We start from the raw sequence: 12,013 nt of genomic DNA on the forward strand, positions 1-12,013 counted from the left end.
GATATATACCTAAAATAGACCTACTAGCTTTTTCCAAGACAGAGACACCCCCCGCCCCCCGGCTGCCAAATCTTCATCTGCAATATTCTTACTTTTAGGTTCATGACTAGTCAACAATTTGTTCTGCTTTATATCTTAACTCTTTTCAGTCACCAGGTTCCACATGCTACCATGGTGCCAACCTGCCTTCCCTGGGCAGACAACCCCACCAATGTGTCCTGGAGCCCCACCTCCCCAGATCCCTGCCCCACTAGGGAAAGAGGAAGATAGGCTGGGACTATGGATCGACCTGCCAATGCCCATGTTCAGTAGGAAAGCAATTACAGAAGCCAGACCTTCCACCTCTACACCCCATAATGGTTCTGGATCCATATTCCTAGAGGGATAAAGAATAGGGAAGCTTACAAGGGAGAGGATGGGATAGGGAGTCCTGGTGGTGGGAATTGTATGGAAATGTGCCCCTCTTATCCTATGGTCTTGTCAATATTTGATTTTATAAATAAAAAATTTTTAAAAATAGGGGGAAGCCATCAGGAGTGGTGGAGTTGTTGTGGAGGTAGGTACCAAGCCCCAGCAATAAACTTGAAATAAACCCCCTTCCTATTTACCAACTGCTGTCTTATTATTAGTCACAAATAAAAAAATGAAAAAAATAAAAGAGTTAAAAAATGCAAGGAAAACATGCAAAATTTAATGAAAACAAACCTATGGACTCAGACAGAAGATCTGAGGTTCCCAAAGGAGCTGGGAATGGGGTTTGGACTGGGCTGCTAGTGGGGAAGGGACCCAGGGGATGTTGGTGAAGGAACATTGGTGCTCTTCGGGGGCTGTAGTGTAGTCTCATATATCGAAGAAGTGCAAAACAGTACTTCTAAAAGCACTTTGAATATTGTAAGTCAAGCTTACCTCAAAAGCAAATTCAAAATATTTAAAATGAAATAAATAAATAAATAAATTATGGACTGGGGAGACAGCATAGAGGTTATGAAAAGAGACTTTCATGCCCAAGTCTCAGAGGTCCCAGGTTCAATCCCCAGCACCATTAAGTCAGAGCTGAGCAGTGCTCTGGTGAAATAGATGAATAAGGGTCAGGCAAAGCACAGACAGCATAATTTTTTTTTTTTTTTTTTGCCACCCGGGTTATCACTGGGGCTTGGTGCCTGCACTATGAATCCACTGCTCCTGGTGGCCATTTTTTCCATTTGATTGGATAGAATAGAAAGAAATTGAGGGGGAAGAGGAAGATAGACACCTGCATTCCTACTTCACTGCTTGTGAAGCGAACCCCCTGCACGGGTCCTTGTGCTTCATATACTGTGTGCACTTAACCCAGTGAGCCACCACCTGGCCCAGCATAATGGTTATTCAATAGGACTTTCATGCTTGAGGCTCCAAAGTCTCAGATTTAACACCAGCCCCACCCCAAAACCCCCCTAACCCCCACCCCCACACATACCACCACAAGACAGATCTGAGCAGTGCTCTGGTGGAAAAAAAAAGATAGGAATAAATAAATAATAAAGCAAAATAAAATAAATTATAAACAACATTCTAGAATTTAAAAGAGATCTGAGGTACTATATATGCAATAGATGAAAATGAATACATCTCATAACTTGACTCCATGAGATTCCTAAAAGCAATACCCTTCCTTCATGGGCAAATAAAGATGTCATGAATGCCTCTGGGAGGGTGGTACCCTTGGTTGAGAGCACAGGCTACCATGCACAAGGACTCACACTCCCCACCCGCAGTGGGGAAGCTTCATCAGCAGTGAAACAGGTCTGCAGATGTGTGTCTCTCGCTCCCTTCTCAATTTCTCTTTCTCTATCCAGCATAAATAAATGAAGGAGGAGGTAGGGAGGAGAAGGAAGAGGAGAAGAAGGAAGAGGAGGAGAAGGAGGAGAAGATGAATGTACACATTCCACCAGCTGGGTGCTGAGATCAAAGCAGCAGAAGAGGACCCCTCAACTTATGCCAGCAGCCAGGTGGGCAGGTTGGAGGTGGGGAGGGAGGGCGTCTGGGCTGGCACCAACATGTGCAGGTCAGGCTGGCGGCGGGGATTGGCCAGACGGTAGACAGGGCTTTCCAGGAAGTGGTGACTCCTGGGGACTCGGAGGCCACTGGGGGAGAGTGGAGGTCCGGACCCTGCGGAGACTGGTCACCTCCGGGACCAAGGCGTGTCCTGGACACCCACAGGACCCGGAGCCAGTGTCAGGTCCAGAAGAAATATGGTGGCAGGAACGGGGGGGTGGGGCGGGTGACGCAGGGTTGGGAAGTGTGGGCTCTGCCCCCCAAGTAGGAAGCTTGAGGACTTGCCTGGGCAGGATCCTGGGGGCCACCCCGAGATCTGTGTTGTCCGATTTAGGACAACTGGCACCCCCCCCAGCCCCCTTCCTCAAAATCTGGAGAACATTCTCGGAGGGAACTGGCTTCCGGTCCGGGCCCGGGAGGGGGGGGGGTGTAACAGCAAAATGGAAACCTCCCCCCCCACACAGACACACACACAGACACACACACAGACAGACACACAGACACACACACACACACAGACACACACACACACTTTGGCACTCTGCACCCCCTCTCCAGCTCTGCGACCTCTCCCTCAAGCGGCCATGGGATTCGGGGTCCCCAGCACCAACCCTGCACCCCAGGTCGGGGGTCCGGAAGCCTCTACCGAGTGCCCCTTCAACCCTTCATGGGGGGCCGGGGGGTGTCTGCCCCTCCCCCAAGCACCCCGTGCTGTTCGGGTTGGCTGCCCGATTGGCACCCTGAGCTGTGGATCCGGCGGCTCCGCGCCCCGCGCTGGGGTCCAGGGAGTCGCCTCGCCACCTACCACCCCCCCCAAGCCTGCTGCCCAGTCGTACCCCGAGCTGGGGGATTCAGGGACTGCCTGCGCCCACCTATGCCGGTCCCTACCCCGGTTGGGGTTCAGGACTCCCCGCGCCCCCTCCCCAACTGTCCCGTCTGCACCCCGGGGTAGGGTTCACCGCCCCAGTTGCTTCCCCCTCTTGCTCACCTCAGCTGTTCTCTGACCCCCTCCCCACCGTTGGGGTTCAGGGGTGTCCCCGCCCCTCCCTTGCTGCTCGGTTGGGGTTCAGGGGTCTGCTCGCCCCTACACCCCCGCTGCTCAGTTCCCCTCCACGTTTGGGGTCCAAGGCCGCGCGCCGCGCTTACCCGCACAGCTCGCCGCTGAGCAGCAGGGCCTCTCCCGCCGCGGGGCCGCTCCCGCCGCCCTCGGTTTCGATTCTCCGCGGGCTCCGCCTCCGAGGGGGCTGGGTCGGGCCGGGGCTCACGACCAGGCCAGGCCAGAACCCCGAAGGCGCAGGGTAGTCTGCTCCCCACACCCAGGCCTGGTCGGTGCGTCCCCCACAGAGACAAGCCAGTCGCTCTGAACCTGCCGCCTAACGCGACCCCGGGTGAACCCCGGGTAGGGAAACAGGAACAAGGGGACAAGAGGACGGGGGCTACGGGACCAAAGAGATATGAAGACAGAGTGATGGGGCAGGGGATAAGGAGACAAATAGGGGGACAAAGGGACAGGGGCACAGGGGCACAGGGGGACTGACTAGCTAGGGTTTCCAAGGTACACTGGATGTGAGTACGAAGATAGGGCACCAGACTTGCATGCCTACGTCTGGCTGGGGGTGCTCGGTTCAAATTCTGGCAACCAGGGCTGAGCAGTGATCTCTCTCTCTCTCCCTCACTTCCCCCTCCTCATTTGAATGAAGAATGAATGAATGAATGAATGGCTCTTTAAAAATTATCTAGGGTGGGTGGGGGGAGAGTACAGGTCCTGGAAAAGGATGACAGAGGACCTAGTAGGGGTTACATTGTTATGTGGAAAAACTGGGAAATGTTATGCATGTACAAACTATTGTATTTACTGTCAAATATAAAACATTAATCCCTCAATAAAGGAAAAAAAATTATAAGGCGCTGGGTAGTGGCACACCTGAGAGCACAAGTGGTATGATGCACAAGGACCAGGGTTCAAGCCCCTGGTCCCAACCTACAGGAGGAAACCTTCAAGAGAAGGACTCTCTCTGTTTCTCAACTTCTCTATCCAACAAGTAAATAAATAAATAAGAAAAACAATTGGATTTTAAAAATTACAGCCTGGTCATGACGCCTTTCAGATGCCTATCCCTGGCAATAGAGTCAGAGCTCAATAGGAGATCAGGGACACCCACCCCAGAGTACTCCCCACATGCCCCTACACTGTGAGTCTTCACTACAGGGGGTTCAGAAGAACAGACACCCTTTAATCCAATTAGGAGTCAGAAACATTATCAGCAGGTTCCCAAGCCCAACCAAGTCCAGGTCAAGAGACCGCCCCCCTCCCCCCCAGCTGAATGCACCCCCACACCCTCAGGAGTCACACTGATTGCTCCCACAACTCTAGTCACTGGACTTGGCAGTAACCAAGTAGGGCAGCTGGACTCAGGTTACAGAGGCTGGGGAGAGGGACTAACCCTGCCACTCCCATCCCACCTCCCACCTGTCCCTCCCCAACCCTTATACCCACCCTGACCTGCCAAGGTAACTGCAGGCAGGGCTTGAAATCCAATAAATTTAAGAGTTTTTTTTTTTTTTTTCCACAAGACATTAAGTGCTGACCCAGCCAGAAAGGAGCAAGCCCTGGGGGCTGATGAAAACCTGGGGGGTGGGGGGGTGAGTATGAGAATACTGGTTTTCCTGCACCAAAGGAGCCTAGGTTTTTGTTGTTAAAGATATACTTTAGTTTTTACACTGGAAAGAATTTTACACAAGGAAGAGAGAGGAAAGCTAAACAGTCACTGACTGGTACATGTGGTGCTGGGACCCTCAGGCAGGCGAGTCCCGTGCTTTTCCAGTTGAGCCATCTCCACAGTTGCCAAAGGAAACCACTTATGTGCAGTCTTTTGAGAGAGGGGAGCAAGAGAATGTCTGCTGGTGCAGGCAGCCTTTCCCCTAGTCCCTCAGGGCTGATTCCAAAATGCAAATAAAAGCCAGAAGGAGAGACCATCTCTCACCAGTGAGGATGGCTGGGGAGATAGCACAATGATTATGCAAAAAGACTTTCATGCCTGAGGAACTAAACATCCCAGGTTCAATTCCTGGTACCACCATAAGCTAGAGCTGAGCAGTGCTCTTGTAAAATTAATAATAATAATAATAATTGCTGGTCCCAGTTTGGGGCGCCATTTGCCGGGCTAGCTTCACAGGTGGGAGAGAGATGATCAGGGACTCATGGCTGAGTGGGATATGCTACATAGCCAAGGGAAATGATGACATTGTGCCTTTTGGAATAAAATGGATGGAACTCAGAGTGACTGTGCTAAGTAAAATAAGGATTGTTTTGCTCCTGTGGAATATAAATAGCCAAAACAAATGAAGTTGCAAATAAAAATAACTGAAGTGGCTCTAAGACTTAAAATTATGGTGGTCTCATCAAAGAATTCATAGGAACAACTGTATAGGAAAGGGAGGGTTTGTGTTGGGGACAGAGGCAGAGGCTGTGAAACACACTCCCATTCCTGGGGCATGATTTTTACTCTGACAGCAAGGAGACTGGGGACCAAATGTGGGGTGGGCTCCATGGAGCAGGGCCCACTGGCCAGCTCTGGCCAGCCAATGATCTGGAGTTCTGTTCTTAAGAGTACAATGGCTAGAATAAACTTTGACACCTCCCCACCCCCCAGTTTAGATGTGCTGCTCCTTTCTGTGGCCTGTGCCAGAACCTTCTGCTGGAGATATTGAAATTTGGTTGTTTAAAAAAAAAAACTTTATTTAGAGGCAGGGAGAAATCAATAGGGGAAAGGAGAGAGAGAGAGAAAGAGACTGGGAGCAGGGGCAGTGGCACACCTAGTTAAGTGCATATAGTAGAAAGCACAAAGACCCGCCTAAGGATTTGGGTTTGAGCCCCCAGCTCCCCACCTGTAGGGGGGTCGATTTGCAGGCAGTTAAGCAGGTATGCAGGTGTCTATCTTTCTCTCTCCCTCTCTGTCTTCCCCTCATCTCTCTCTCTCTGTTCTATCCAAAAAATCAGAAAAAAATGGCCACAGGAGCAGTGAATTTGTAGCGCAGGCGCAGAGCCCCAGAGATAACAACACTGGAGAGAGAAAGAGATAGAGAGAGAGACCAGCAGCCTTACTTCACTAAATCAGACACTTAAACCTGGGTCCTTGTGCATTGTAACATGTTTGCCCTACCAGGTGAGCCACTGACTGGTCCTCCCCAATGATACCATCCCTTTGTGAGCTTTCTTGAGCTGAAGACACTGGGCGCTCTGTCCACTAGGGGGAGCAGGGCCTCCTGGACTGACACTTAAAGTGCACCCGGACATTGCAGGTTCTTGGTGACAGCAAGAAGGCAGGGGGGTTACCCAGCAATACTGATAGGGAGGGGTGGCTGGAGGGGGACTGTGACCACTCAGCATAAGCCCCCCCCCAGACTTTCTCTGGGGGTGTTCCTGGCCATCCTATGTTCTATGGCAATGGCTAGTGGGTGAGTGGACCAGTACAGGCCGGTCTGCAAGGGGCTCAGATCCTGCAGGACTCTGCAGGTTTCTATCACAACACCCTCACCCTACAGGCTTCTGGGAGCTAAAGAGTCTCAGTATAAGGGAGCTGCAGACACCAATAATGTCTCATGACTAACTGCAGAATCAAAGGAGCATGAAGGCAATGTGCTTTCTTCCTGGTTCTCTTTTGGTGTTTATTAATGGCTATCTCTTCATACTTTCTCCCTTTCCTTTTCTTTTTTTAAATATTTATTTTATTTATTTATTCCCTTTTGTTGCCCTTGTTGTTTTATTGTTGTAGTTCTTATTGTTGTTATTGATGTCGTCATTGTTGGATAGGACAGAGAGAAATGGAGAGAGGAGGGGAAGACAGAGAAGAGGAGAGAAAGATAGACACCTGCAGACCTGCTTCACCACCTGTGAAGCGACTCCCCTGCAGGTGGGGAGCCGGGGTTCAAACCGGGATCCTTTTTTTTTTTTTTTCCTCCAGGGTTATTGCTGGGCTCAGTGCCTGCACCATGAATCCACCGCTCCTGGAGTCCATTTCCCCCCCCCTTTTTTTTTGTTGCCCTAGTTGTTGCAGCCTCGTTGCGGTTATTATTGCCATTGTTAGCGTTGCTTTGTTGTTGGATAGGACAGAGAGAAATGGAGAGAGGAGGGGAAGACAGAGGGGGGGAGAAAGATAGACACCTGTAGACCTGCTTCACCGCCTGTGAAGCGACTCCCCTGCAGGTGGGGAGCCGGGGGCTCGAACCGGGATCCTTACGCTGGTCCCTGCGCTTTGCGCCACCTGCGCTTAACCCGCTGCGCTACAGCCCGACTCCCTCCCTTTCCTTTTCTATGAGTGTGGCTGGTGGCAGCTGATCTTATGCACAAGGGACCATGACTCAAATGCAAGCTGTGGGGGGGTGAGGTAAGCACTTTTTTTTTTTTTACTTTAAAAATGTACTTTATTATTCTAAGCGAGGAGAGAGTGAAGGAGAGAGACCAGAGCACATCTCGGCCCTGGAATAAGGTGGTGCTGGGGATTTAACCTGGGACCTTTGGGACTATAGACGTGCAAGTCGATGCTCTACCAGGTTGAGCTAGCTCCCCTACCCTGGGCTAAGCATATTTTTCTTTGAAGAAGGGAATGATTGCATTAGGTAGCAACAAAGTTTTGTTGTTTGTTTGAAAGAAGATTGGTACAAATTACAGAATGGATACTGGTCATTTAAAAAAAAAATTTAGGGGGCCGGGCGGTAACACAGCAGGTTAAGTGCACATGGCACCAAGTGCAAGGACTGGTGTAAGGATCCCAGTTTGAACCCCTGGCTCCCCACCTGCAGGGGGGTGGCTTCACAAGTGGTGAAGCAAGTCTACAGGTGTCTATCATTCTCTTCCCCTTTCTGTCTTCCCCTCCTCTCTCCATTTCTCTCTGTCCTAGCCAACAACAATCACAACAATAACAATAACAATCACAACAATGATAAAACAACAAGGGCAACAAAAGGGAAAAAATAGCCTCCAGGAGCAGTGGATTCATGGTGCAGGCACTGAGGCCCAGCAATGACTCTGGAGGCAAAAAATATTTATATGTTTATTAATGAGAGGGAGAAGGAGGAAGAGAAGAGAGAAAGAATCAGAGCGTCATCTTGGCATATACAATGCTAGGGGTCAAACCCAGGATCTCATGCTTGAGAGTCCAAACTTTATCCAAGGCACCACAATACTGTTGACTTCTATTTGGCTTCCATGTTCACTCCTTCCCCATCTCCTGTAATATACCTCATGGAGTATTTAAACCACAATTTCTAGATTCCTGTGGAGTTGAAGTGCTGGATATGACTTCAGCCCTGCCAGTGGCTGATGAGAAGTGATGCAAGATTTGGAAGATGGAAGAGAGGATAAAGCCATGGTCTGTGGCAGGAAAGCTACCAGGCAAGCCCCATGCTGGGGAGGTGTTTCCAAGAGCTGGACTCCTGGTCCTCCAGAGTCTTCACTGTTATCTGTGGCACATCAGTGATGGTAGCCACGGTGAGGGTGGTGCTAATGACAAGGTCCCTAACCTCAGCTGGCAGCTTCAGTGAATGTCTCCTGATTTTCATTCTGCCTTTCCTTCCAAGGATGATAAGTTAATTTCCCATTGAATCTTTCTGTCTGACATACTTACAATGGTTTCTGTTTTCCTACAGAACAAGGAGACAGCTCCATGAAAATGAAACCAACATGCAGGGAATAAGGATGAGAAATGAAGATTAAGACTAAGGTCCTTGTTTGAGTCCTAGATCAAACCTGACCTGAAGCCACTGCCCAAGTCTTGGTTAATAAATTAAGAGCCTCTCCTTTTTTTTTCTACTACCATTCAACTTGTGTTTGACTCTCTTTTTATTACATTAAAACATCCTGATCTGGGGGTCAGGCGGTGGTGAAGTGAGTTAAGTGCATGTGGTGCAAAGTGCAAGGACCGGCGTAAGGATCATGGTTCAAACCCCCGGCTCCCCACCTGCAGGGGAGTCGCTTCACAGGCGGTGAAGCAGGTCTGCAGGTGTCTATCTTTCTCTCCCCCTCTGTCTTCCCCTCCTCTCTCCATTTCTCTCTGTCCTATCCAACAATGAACAACATCAACAATGGTAATAATAATAATAATAACCACAACGAGGCTACAACAACAAGGGCAACAAAAGGGGGAAAAAATGGCCTCCAGGAGCGGTGTATTCATGGTGCAGGCACCGAGCCCAGCAATAACCCTGGAGGAAAAAAAAAAAATCCTGATATGACATTCTGTTTTTTTTTAAAGCAGTTGGGAAAATATTAAAAATTTTATAGTGTGTTATTTTTAAGATACAGATAGAGAGGAATTGAGAGGGAAGGGGGAGATGGAAAAAGAGAGCGAGAGAGAGAGAATTATTTGTGATTAATAGTGGGGAAAAGATTGTAAGATTACAGTGTACTGCTCCACATCACACCCACCAACAAAGTTCTGTGTCCCACCCTCCTAATGATAACCACCAGTTCTCACAAGTCTTAGAACCAGTTTGCTTGTTTCTGTTTTTATTTTCCAAGTTTGTGTGTTCCAGATATCTAGATTCCTCATATGAGTGAAACCATCAGTAGTTGACTATCATCTGCTTATTTCACTAAGCATTTCCTTTCCAGTTCTGCCCATTTTACCCCAAAGGACACAATATCATCTTTTTCATTGCAGAGTAGTATTCCATGGATTATATAGCCCATAACTTATTTAGCCAGTAATCTGTTGATGGGCATTTAGGCTGATTCCACTCTTTGGCTACTGTGAATAATTTAGCTATAAAAATAGGGGTGCATATGTCCCTTCAAATTAGTGTTTGAGTGTCCTTTGGATAAATGCTTAAGAGTTGAATTGCTGAATTACAAGGTGATTTTTATTTACTTAAGAACTTTCCATATAGTCTCCCAAAGGGGATGAACCAGTTTGAATTCCAACCAGCAATATTAGAAACAAGTTTCTAAAGAATAGAATGTTGGTAGGAAAGGAAGTGACATAATTGGAGGAGGTATAAAGTGATAGATCCATAGATGAGAAGAAGCATCTGTGGTAATTTTTGTTCATTTCCAGCTATGCCCTTGCCTCATATATAACTCCTCTTGAGTACCTTTTTGATTACTGGCCTACAGTTGAGGCCATAGATCTGTTAGTTAGGGTTGATACTCACAGTGACATTTAGATAAATCATATAAGGTGCCAGCAACATTCAGATACAGAGTAAAGAATCTTGCATGTATCAAGTATTCTGAACTCCTTTGTACTAGTGGGGGAAAAATAGTTACTGATGTTCTCTTTATCTGAAGACTGCAGAGAGAAGTGGTTTGGAGTCAGGAGTATGAAACTTCCAGTTTTGCTGGGTTTTCTAAGATTACTTTGGACTTATCATCTTTTGTGATTCCATGTGAACTTATGGAATTTTTTCTTTTTCTGTGAATGATACCATAGGAATTTTGATAGGCAGTGAATTTACTCTGTATATAGAGCACTTTGGGTCATGTGAGCATTAATTCTTAATTTTTTGAATCCACAAACCTGGTATAGCTTTTGATTTATTTGTGTCTTCAATTTTTGTTACCAGTGTCTTAATATTTTCAGTATAGAGAATGTTGATGTAGTTGATTAAATATACTCCAAAGGTGTTTGTGCTTATTGATGATTTTATAAATACAATTGGTTTTTTAATTATTTTTGTTACCTTTATTTGTTTATTGAATAGAAACAGCCAGAAATCTAGACATAAGGGAAAATAGAGAGGGAGACAGAGAGACACCTGCAGCCCTGCTTCACCACTTGTAAAGCTTTCCCCCTGCAAGTGAGGACTGGGGGCTCGAAACTGAGTCTTTGTGCATTGTAACATCTGTGCTCAACCAGGTGCACCACCACCCACTACCAAGTTGGGTTTTTTTTTTTTTAAGATTTTATTTATTTATGAGAAAGACAGAAGGAGAGAGAAAGAACCAGACATCACTCTGGCACATGAGTTACCAGGGATTGAACTTGGAATCTCATGCTTGAGAGTCCAGAGCTTTACCACTGCGCCACCTACCGGACCATGGGTTTTTTTTTTTATTCATCTTCCTGATAATTTGTTGTTAGTGTATAGAAATATATCTGATTTCTGCACATTAATTTGTATCCTGAAGCTTTATTGTTCTAAAAGCTTTGAATTAGAATTCTACAGGATTTTCTATATACAATGTCAATTTAATTTTTTTTTTTTGGCCATTGCCAGGGCTTCACTGCTTTTGGATGACTTTTTTTTTCATATAGACAGAGAGAAAGAAGCAGAGAGGAGAGGGTAAGGGGGGGGGCACCACAGTATCGAAGCTTCCTCCAGAATGGTGAGGGGTGGACTTGAACGTGGGTCACATACATGGCAAAGCAACACACTATACAAGTGAGCTATCTTGGGAGCCTGACAATTTTACTTCTTTTTAAAAAGTTTTTTAAAATATATATATTTATTTGTTTAATAGAGACAGAATTGAGGGAGGAGGGGAAGATAGAGAGAAGAAAAGAGACAGAGAGATACCTGCAGCCCTACTTCACCACTCATGAAATTTTCCCCCTGCAGATGGGGAGAAGGGCCTTCCTTCCTGTGTTTCCTTCCTTGCAAAGGGTCTGATAAAAGCATACGTACAGAGTAGAGGGACCGTGCCTTTTCCCTGGGTCAAATAGGATAGACTTTAATCACCTTGCTTCAACGGAGAGTTGGAATTCAAGTTTCCCAGACAGAGAAATTGAGAAAGTCACCCCGGATGCTTTAATCCACAGTGAGAAAGATGAAGTATGACAAGAGGATAAAAACTGTATCATTTGTAGGAGCCAGGTGGTGGCACACTCAGTTAAGGATACATAGTACTAAGAGTAAGGACTGCATAAGGATCCCAGTTCAAGCCCCTGGCTCCCTACCTGCAGGCTCTTCACAAGCAGCGAAGCAGGTCTGTAGGTATCTATCTTTCTCTCTCTCTCTCTCTCTACCTCCCTCTTTCCTC

The 12,013-nt window shown here is 47.2% G+C and overlaps 1 long non-coding RNA gene across 1 annotated transcript in view; it reads left to right on the forward strand.

The window, feature by feature from the left end:
- The first annotated feature begins 1,879 nt into the window (after positions 1 to 1,879).
- Positions 1,880 to 12,013, forward strand: part of LOC132537461 (uncharacterized) — a 317,125-nt gene continuing 306,991 nt past the window's right edge. Inside the window, exon 1 of the long non-coding RNA XR_009548897.1 lies at positions 1,880 to 1,988. This is a non-coding gene — a long non-coding RNA (uncharacterized LOC132537461). The remainder of the gene's footprint in view (positions 1,989 to 12,013) is intronic.

Source organism: Erinaceus europaeus, chromosome 3 (assembly GCF_950295315.1).
Source record: "Erinaceus europaeus chromosome 3, mEriEur2.1, whole genome shotgun sequence".
In the NCBI taxonomy this organism is placed as follows: Eukaryota; Metazoa; Chordata; class Mammalia; order Eulipotyphla; family Erinaceidae; genus Erinaceus; species Erinaceus europaeus.